Source organism: Salvelinus sp. IW2-2015, unplaced genomic scaffold (genome assembly GCF_002910315.2).
Source record: "Salvelinus sp. IW2-2015 unplaced genomic scaffold, ASM291031v2 Un_scaffold1298, whole genome shotgun sequence".
In the NCBI taxonomy this organism is placed as follows: domain Eukaryota; kingdom Metazoa; phylum Chordata; class Actinopteri; order Salmoniformes; family Salmonidae; genus Salvelinus; species Salvelinus sp. IW2-2015.
The window spans coordinates 264,475-272,792 of NW_019942825.1; positions in this window are offsets into that span (position 1 = coordinate 264,475).

Sequence of the window (8,318 nt, forward strand, 5' to 3'; positions counted from 1 at the left end):
ATACAGCATGCAGCCACAGAGCCTACCCAGCCTGATAGTACCATCACTCACAGCTACAGAGGCTTACCCAGGCCTGAGGCCATCACTCACAGCTACAGAGGCTTACCCAGGCCTGATACCCATCACCTACAGCTTAAGCCATTCGTCAACCAACAGACGGTAGGAGTGAGGCTGGAGAAAGGGAATCATGTATTTTTAATCCCAAAAATGGAGCCTGTTTCACATGAACCTCCTCTTCCGTCCTTTCTTCCTGTGACTGAAACGCTGTCTTTCCCCGTTGTATTGGGCTGGTGTTATTAGGTCCAATAGTTTTACCTCGCCCCGGGTTTGAGACCATTCCATTGGTCCTAAAGCGCAAACTCCGCCCACCTAGTGCACTGAGCAAGATYTGCACACATTCCTTTTTCCAGGTTAGTGCTTCGAGCTGATTGGTCCTTTTGCAACAGCCGTAGCGGGTTCMGAACGGTTGTCTTTGCATAGCTTTACCATTCCTATAATGGGTCTACAGGGTTTGAATCACAYGGTTTTAATGCTCTTGGCCTTTTCACACTACTTAGCTACGCTGTACTGTACGCTGGCCTGGTTTCGCATCAATCATAATGTCTGGAACCGTGCTGGAAACGATCCCCTTACCCCTTCTCCTTGGCCCTTAATGTTTTCAGATCTACAGTGTGGGGTCTGGATGGGCGTGGTGGAGCTTCCACCATATTGCTTTACAGGGGGGAACCCTGCCGGGACTAACAACTAGGAACCGTATTGCATTCCATGTAACCTGGGGAGCAACCAGTGGGGCTCGCAGTCGTCCTCCTTAAGCCACCCCCACGCCCTGGTAGTCGCCGTGGTGGATAGGACTCCATCAGACCCTTCTGTTAATCTATGTGGTGAGGGGGCAACCAGTTGAATGAGGGGCTTCCGATCGGGGATCTCGTCGTCCTCTATACCCCGACGCTGCACTCTAGACTTCACTTCTTGTCCTGAGGCCTGAGAATACTGTTTTGAGGGTTCAGGCATTGGGAACTACCCAGCAGCTCTCTGTAACGCTAGAGGGAGGACAACCCAGTGGGTCTTCCACCATCTTCTATAAACGCACCCCCTGATCACGTGCCCTAAGGTGAGATGGATCGGGACTACTCTCTGGTGTGGAAGGCCTCCCTGTAAAACCTAGAGGACCTCAAACGCAGTGTTGGGTCACCTCCTGTCTCCCTCTAGTACCAGCCCACACTAGCCACCCGTAGCCCTTCGGTTCTCCCTGATCGTCGAGGGTACAACTGCGTATGTAGTGGTGTGGCAACAATGGGACTACCCAGCCTCTGAACCTACCGAGGACAACCAGTGGGAGAGCGTCCTCCGTCTCCCTCTTATAACCACCCCCTAGTACCTCTCCTTGCCTGGCTCTGGGACCAAGCTAGGGTCCTGGTAGTTTGTGGGAATGGTATGGCGAACTTATAAAAGACAGGAACTCCCATAGATCACGCAGTCTCCCTGTAACCTAGAGGCGCACCAGTTTCCACCCAGCTGGGTCTGTTGTGCTCGTCCTCTAATCCCACTCGCGTACCTGGTAGTTTGGTGGACTGGGCTGCACCAGCCTCTCTGTAATACGTACCGAGGATTCTGTGGTGCGCACTGGCGCACCAACCAGCTAGGGGCTCCCGGATCTCCCCTCTATAACACTAGCCGCTTAACCACACCTGGTATGTTCGTGGTGGATGGGACCTACTTACCGTCTTAGTCGATTCGCTCATCGTGGTAGAGCACCCATCAGGGCCTACGAAGGGAGCCGCCAACCCAGGTGCCTCGTTCGCCCGCCCTCCCATATTCCTCCCTCTACTACCACACCAGTGGCACAGCCCTTATTGCTATTAAGGCATCTCAGCCCTGGTCATAAGTATCTCTCCCTTTACTATGGTATCACTCAGGACTTGTTACTATACCGTCATCTCTCCCCTTTACTATTAGTATCTCTCCCCTTTACTATATAGGTATCAGATAATTCATCCCCTCTTTAACTCCAGTAGTATGAAAAATCTCTCCCTTTTACTAATGGATATCTAGGACGTATTATATCTAATGTATCTCTCCCCTTTAACTATAGTATCTCTCAGTCCTTTACTATAGATATCCCTTCTCACTTTAACTACTAATATCTAGCCCGTCCTCTACTCTATACGCATCTCTCCCACTCGTACTATACTAATAGTATCTATCCCTTTACTCTAGTATCTCGTGCCTTTACTTATACGTCACTCCTGGTCAGGTGCCCTTTGTGTTGGAAGTAGGTGACTTCTCACCATAGCTTCTCCTTAGTTAAACCTAAAGGGCAATCGATAGCTCTAGAGGTCTCTCATTTTCCTAACTATAGATAAGTCCAAGCATTCTCAACCATCACAGTCGTGTCAGTTGTTCTTATGAGTGAGAATGCACGTACTACTCTGAGCTTCAATCATGCTCATGTATGAGAGTGGTAGTCGACACGCATAGAGAGATATACTATCTCCTTCTTAGCACCGTTCCACTTCTATTTAGGTTAGTTATTATCTGTAGTATGGATGGGAGCTCTAAAAGTAGAGCTCCCTGCTAGACTACTTGGGACTAAACTCAAGTGGTGTTGAGTCCAAGTCCATAGTCTTGTACCCAATTCTTATACTACTATGTAGTGGGGTGATATAATGTCACTCCGATATGTAGTCAATGCTCTTATCTAGTAATAGAAGGTCCAGGTTCTATGCTCTGTTGTATGTGACCAAGAGCGAGATGGATCGTTCAGGCCTTGGCATACAATTCTCAGGATGAGATAGTGAAGGCTTTGTGTTCGCAATTAAAGGTGTCTCAAATGATTGTTGGTCCGTGTGGTTTTATGGCTCTAGACCAGTAAGTTGTGAGCAGAGCCTGCTGGAGCCATATGTTTAAAAGTTGGCAAATTCTATAGGCTTTATGGGCTTAGTGTGATTAAAAAGAGTGGGGTAGTTGTGTGGCCTAGGTTTTTGGCTAGCGAGAATAATCACGGGGGCGCAGTGTGTTGGCGTTATGGAGTGATAGGAACTCATGCTTTTGAGTAGAGCCTCGGCATGCTCTTTCGGGCGGCGTGATGGGGTGGTGCACGAGTGGGTGTGTCTCAGGGGAGTGCATGATCTTGGTGACGTGGGGTCTGGCCTAGAAACCTGTGGGTATGTCGCTGGGCACTGGGTTACTGTTGGGGTGGGTGTCGTTTATTTGGATCTTGGGGTGGCTATGAGGCGTTCGGATAGTGGGCTGGCTGGCTCAGAGTTGTAGTCCTGGCATGCTCAATGTCACTACACGCCTCAGGACTTGGTCCTACTTGTTGGTGTGACGGTACCAGGGGGGTCCGCAATTGCGGCGTCCCTGCAGGATGGGAAGGTGTTCCTCGCTGGCCATGGGCGTGGGCGGGGGATGTGTAGTCTAGCAATGCCTGTGTTGCATGTCCTGCTGTCGAAAGTGGTGTGGGTCGGTATGTGTGAGTACGCGATGTCTTGCTAGAGTCCGCGGCAGTTTGCGAAGGTGGGATGGCGACCGTGTGCTGCCTCCTAGTATGGGTGCGATAACCTGGTCATATCTAGAGGCTGTTCAGAGAGATCTCACCGTCAGGATCGGCAGTGGTGGCACCGGAAAAGCCTATTTTAATGGTTTTGAGGCCCTTCACAGTGTAAGATATGAGTTTCATGCGTCTTTTTGATCCCCGCTGGTATGGTGGCAGGGTGTAAGTCTTTTTCGTGTAGCGGGTGGCAGATAACCATCATTGTGATATGGGGAAAAATGATAGAATAAGCTCTCTTTCACCTCTATCTAGACTCCCCAGTACTCACAGTGCTGTGGCGCACCCTTTCACTGGTACTTGTGTCTCTAACAGGTTTGTGATTGTGCACCAGTGTGGGTGTACATTAATGTTTGTGGCATTTGGCGCTGACACTTAGTTTGCAGTCCTTTCAGTTAGAGAAGGTACTTTAGGTGGTGTTCGACGGTGTAAATCTTGGTATATCTGCATGGGCATAAGAGGGGTGACCGTAATTGTGGTCCTCACGCACAGAAGGGGTTCTGAGGGGGCTGCGCGTGGGTGATATGATTACTCTACATGTAGTCGGCTGCGCTAGTGACCGCTAGTTTTTGGTCCTCAGACAGAAGTCTTAAGAGGGCGCTGGGTGAACCTAGTTGTGGGTTCCTCAGACAGAAGGTCTAGGCGGGTATTTCGCTGGGTGTACTTAAAAATGGTGTGTGGTAGGGGTGAAAGCCTAAGGTTGGTCCATCAGCAGCACACGATAGTCTTCTGGGAGTCGCGTCGGGTGAAAGCCTCAGTTGGTCGCTTCAGTTACCAGAATAAGGTTCTAGGGGGCGTGGTGGTACTTACTTCAATTGTGCGCTGTGGTGAATACCGTAGACTTAGGTCTCCACCAAGACGGTCTACGCGGGCGCTGGGTGAAGACCTAGTGGTGTCCTCAGACCAGAATAGGTCTTGGGGGCTGGGCTGTATTATTAATGGTGGTTTCTTGGGTGGTTGCCCCACTACTTGGTCCTCCAGACAGAAGGTACCTAGGGGGCGCTTTCGGGTGTATTATTATGTGGACTGGTTGATTACCGTAGTTGGTCCTCAGAACAGAAGGTCTAGGGGGGCGCTGGGTGTATTTTCAATGTGGCTGGTGAACCTAGTCTGGTCTCTCAGACAGAAGTTAGGGGCGTGGGTGTATTATTATGTGGCCCTGGGTAGAAACACGGTAGTTTGGGTCCTCAGACAGAATAGGTCCTAAGGGGTCCGCTGGTGTATTATTTGTGGCCTGGTGAACCCTAAGTATTTTTGGGTCCTCAGACAGCATGGTCTACGGAGAGAGCGCTCGCGGTGAACCTAGTTGGTCCTCAGCACAGAGAGGTTCAGGGGGCGCTGGTGTATTATTAATGTGGCTGGGCTGGACCTATTGGTGGGTCGCACACCAGCAAGGTCTTATTGGGGTGGCTGGGTGAACTCTAGTTTGGGCTCCTTCGAGGCTAGATAGTTCTAGGGGGCGCTGGAGAGTGAACTAATAGTTTCGGACTCCTCCACACAGAAGGTCTAGGGGGTGCTGGGTGCACCTAAGTTTGTTTCTCACAGCCGCACAGGTCTAGGGGGTGCTGGGTGATTTCTAGTTGGGTGCCTCACGCGACAGACAGGTCTAGGGGGGTGCTGGGTGGAACCTAGTTGGTCCTCACATCCTTGCCTGGATATCGTCTGGTTCAATTTATTACAGTAGGAGCCCTTTGTCAATTCACCAGAACCAGGTCTACGGGGGTGCTGGGTGACTAGGCCTAGTTGGTCCTCAGACAGAAGGTCCTAGGGGGCGTGGGCCTGTAATTAGTTATGTGGGTGGGTGAACCTAGTTGGTCCTCAAGACAGAAGGTCTAGGGGGCGCTGGGTGTTTATTATTGGTGGCTGGTGAAGCCTAGTTGGTCCTCAGATCCAGAAAGGTCTTAATGGAGGGGTTGCGCTGTCGCGTTAAGTAGCCTACAGATAGTGGTCCTCAGACGACAGAAAGGTCTAGGGGGGAGCGCCTCTGGTGGCGTATTAGGTTGTAGTCTCGCTTGGTGTGTCGAATACACTAGTTGTTCTCTCAGGAGGAAGGGTCATTAATGGGAGGCGTCTGGTGTGTATTTTTAAATGTGTGCGCTTGGGCTGAATGTGACCCTAGTCTCGGTCCTCAGACAGAAAGTCTAGGGGGCGCTGGGTTTTGGTGAAGTTTATTGGACATGAGTTGGCTGGGGATGAAACCTACAGTTGGCAATCCTAACGAGGAACAAGCAGAGGTCTTAGTAGGGGCCAGAGTGGCGTTCTTAATTATTCCATGCTGGGCTGGTGTTGGGAACTAGTTGGTCCTCAGACAGAAAGGTCTAGGGGCGCTGGGTGTAGTTATTCATGTGCGTTGGGTGAGACGCTAGTTTGGTCCCTCAGACAGAAGGTCTAGGGGCGCTGGGTGTATTAATTTGTTGGCTGGGTGAACCTAGTTTTGGTCCTCAGACAGAAGGTCTAGGGGCGCTGGGTGGCTATTATTTGTGGCTGGGTAAACTAGTTGGTCCTCAGACAGAAGGTCTAGGGGCGCTGGGTGTATTATTATGTTGGCTGGGTGAACTGTTGGTCCTCAGACAGAAGGTCTTAAGGGGGCGCTGGGCTGTATTATTATGTGGCTGGGTTGAACCTAGTTGGTCCTCAGGACAGAAGGTTAGGGGCGCATCGGGTGAACTAGTGGTCTGCAGACAGAAGGTCTAGGAGGGGCTGGGTGACCGTAGTTGGTCCTCAGACAGAAGGTCTAGGGGCGCTGGTGGGCTGTATTATTATGTGGCTGGGTGAACCTAGTTGGTCCCTGCGAAGACAGAAAGGTCTAGGGGGCGCTGGGGTGTAGTGTATTATGTGGCTGGTGAACCTAGTTGTCCTCAGCCAGAATGGTCTAGGGGGCGCTGGGTGTATTATTATGTGGCTGGGTGAACTCGTCTGCGTCATCAGACGAAGGTCTAGGGGCCCGCGCTGGTGACCCTAGTTGGTCCTCAGACCAGAAGGGTCTAGGGGCGTTGCTGGGTTATTCTTATGTGCGTGGGTGAACCCTAGTTGGTCCTCAGACAGACACGCGTCTAGGGGGCGCTGGTGTGTAATTATTATGTGGCTGGGTGAAACGTAGTTGGTCCCTCAGACAGAAGTCTAGGGGCGCTGGGTGAACCTAGCTTTGGCTCCTGCAGACAGACGCGTCTAGGGGGCCGCTGGGTCGTAATTAATTATGTGGCTGGTGAACCTAGTTTGGTCCTGCAGACAGAAGCGTCTAGGGGGGCGCTGGGTGACGCTAGTTTGGTCCTCTCAGACAGAAGGTCCTAGGGGGCTGCTGGGTGTACCGTGTTATCTCACCCTGCCCTGGCATACTTTGGGTCCGTTGCGAAAACCTAGTCTGGTCGCCTCAGACACGTGAGTTACAAGGTCTAGGTATCGGGCAGGCAGGGATAGCGCGTGACTGAGTTTGTTATTTGATATTTGTGAACTAGGAATTGATGTGGGATGAATAATATACCTTGAGGTGGTTAGGTTTCGGCTCATGTCTGTTATCTATATGAAACTTGTTCCCTGAGGATAAAGTTGATGCTATCTACAGTATACTGTATGTATGTATGTATACAGTATACTGTATGTATGATCTGTGTGGTTACTTGTGTCTGTACAGGGTGAACTCTGAATTACTATACTATACTATATGCTCCTCTTAGGATTCTGTCTGATTTACACTGGCCTCATCCCCACACAAACATTTAAATGATCAAATCAAAGTTTATTTGTCACGTGTGCCGAATACAACAGGTAATAGACTACCGTGAAATGCTTATTTACAGGCTCTAACCAATAGTGAAAAAAAGGTATTAGGTGAACAATAGGTAAGTAAGAAATAAAACAACAGTAAAAAGACAGGCTATAAAAGTAGTGATCTTACATACAGACATACGGGCTGATTGAGGTAGTATGTACATGTAATATGGTTATGTGACACCCTGTGGAGATTAGGCCTTGGTAGTCAGGTTACACTGTAAACTTGGTATCGTTTGATTGGTCAAAATGTGTTGTTCTTGAGTTGAAGGTCACACCTTCCGATGTTATAAATGGAATTAATGCCTTTGTTCTCTCTCTTATCCTGTACTGTATGATCAATTCAAATTTCCTAGGCTTCTGGCCTAGTAAGCATCTCTTTGTTCATGCGTTGTGTTGTAAGTTAATCTAAGATCTATATGCTTGAAAATGCAATGTAATGTTTGTAATTTAAGCTTTATTAATATCTGCCTTTGATATAAACCATTCTCAGACAATTTTTGTTAGTCTTGTCAACTCATTGCCTAATGCTTGTTGTATATTTTAATCATCTTTATGAAGTCAGATAAACTTTTTATTGGGCTAATTGCTTGTGATATTACAAGTCACACGTGAGGTACTTAAAAAAGTATATAGAATTTTACATAAACATGCCAAATATTACTGGCCACTACAAATTAATTCCAGCCATTTATCACCTGTGACAACAACAATTGTACTCAATTTGTTCTCTCTCCCCTCTCCGATCCCCCCCCCTCCCAGATCCCTCCCCCCAGATCCTCCCCCAGTCTCCCAGATCCCCCCTCCCATCCTCCTCTCCCAGATCCCTCCCCTTCAGATCCCTCCCGATCCTCTCCCGATCCCACTCCCTCTTTCACAGATCCCTCCCCAACAGACATCTCTCCAGATCCCTCCCCCCCTCCGACCACTCCCCCTCTAGCTCCCTCTCCCGTCCTCCCCAGTATCCCTTCAAATGTTTGCAAGCATCTATAAGTATGTG